Genomic DNA, 208 nt, shown 5'->3' with positions numbered 1-208 from the left:
CTCATAAGTAAATTTATTTATTTATTTATTTATTATTTTAATTTATATACCGCCCTTCTCCCATAGGACTCAGGGCGGTTCACAGCATATTAAAACAAATAATATACCCAAAATACAAAAAATACACAATACAAAAATACAAAAGAATAAACCCTGATAAAAGCCGAATTAAAACCAAATATTCCCAGCTGTGTTTCCGATTAAAATA

The sequence above is a fragment of the Protobothrops mucrosquamatus genome, unplaced genomic scaffold, assembly GCF_001527695.2.
Source record: "Protobothrops mucrosquamatus isolate PMUCROS unplaced genomic scaffold, P.Mucros_1.0 scaffold33, whole genome shotgun sequence".
NCBI classification, from domain to species: domain Eukaryota; kingdom Metazoa; phylum Chordata; class Lepidosauria; order Squamata; family Viperidae; genus Protobothrops; species Protobothrops mucrosquamatus.
Note: the sequence above shows the minus strand (reverse complement) of the source record.